Source organism: Phocoena phocoena, chromosome 9 (assembly GCF_963924675.1).
Source record: "Phocoena phocoena chromosome 9, mPhoPho1.1, whole genome shotgun sequence".
NCBI classification, from domain to species: Eukaryota; Metazoa; Chordata; class Mammalia; order Artiodactyla; family Phocoenidae; genus Phocoena; species Phocoena phocoena.
This window is the reverse complement of record NC_089227.1, coordinates 45936080-45936548: the sequence shown is the minus strand read 5'-3', so window position 1 is coordinate 45936548 and position 469 is coordinate 45936080.

Here is a 469-nt window from a genome sequence, read left to right as displayed (position 1 = left end):
TTCAGAGTTACTGAACCGGCTCCCGAGGCTCAAAAAGTTAAGCGCGGCAGGCTAGGAAAGGGAGGGGGAGAAGGGAGTAAACGCTGCTGCCCGGGGAACCCTGGAGAAAACCCACGGGCAGCGAGTTTCAGGTCATCTGATAAAATGAAGGAAGGAAGGAAAGAAAGAAAAAGAAAAAGGCAAACTAGTCTAGCCACGCTTTGAGACCCGGGGCTGGGAGCTGGGAAAATCAATTAGCATAAGCTGCTATTGCTCCGCGTGACTTGTAAATAGAGTCCGAGCTGCCTATCCGCAGTCACCTTTTCTGAAGTTACGGGGGCAAGCGGCACCACTAAATTCTCCATTTCTCAGCTTCCTTGGGTCACACATCCTATGGAGTCCAAGCAAATAGGGTGCAAAGAAGGCCCCCGTAGTTTTCCCAAAGGGAGACCCACACTCGTCCCCGCAACCTCTAGACACTTTGGCCCGG